Source organism: Atta colombica, unplaced genomic scaffold (assembly GCF_001594045.1).
Source record: "Atta colombica isolate Treedump-2 unplaced genomic scaffold, Acol1.0 scaffold125, whole genome shotgun sequence".
Lineage (NCBI taxonomy): Eukaryota > Metazoa > Arthropoda > Insecta > Hymenoptera > Formicidae > Atta > Atta colombica.
The window spans coordinates 996979-997345 of record NW_017259212.1 but is presented as its reverse complement, the minus strand read 5'-3'; positions in this window follow the sequence as shown (position 1 = coordinate 997345).

The window sequence follows — 367 nt, the reverse complement described above, 5'->3', positions numbered from 1 at the left end:
TCCCTCTCTCCCTCTCTCTCTCTCTCTCTCTCTCTCTCTCTCTCTCTCTCTCTCTCTCTCTCTCTCTCTCTCTGTGTGTGCGCGCGCGTGTGTGTATGTGTGTGTGTGTGTGTGTGTGTGTGTGAAAAACATCTCTCCCAAATTCAATCTTAGCAAATTATTTATAAAATTCACAAAATTATTGTTGAATAATTAATGAACTTATGAATAAATATTTAGTTATATTATTTAATATTAACCGCATTCCCTCCCAAAAGAACTTATTGGCTAATTTATTATAATATAAAAAAAATCCATATGTATATTTTATAACAACTCGTATTTGCAATGGAGTTTAAGTATTATAAGTAATTTATCATTTATTCTT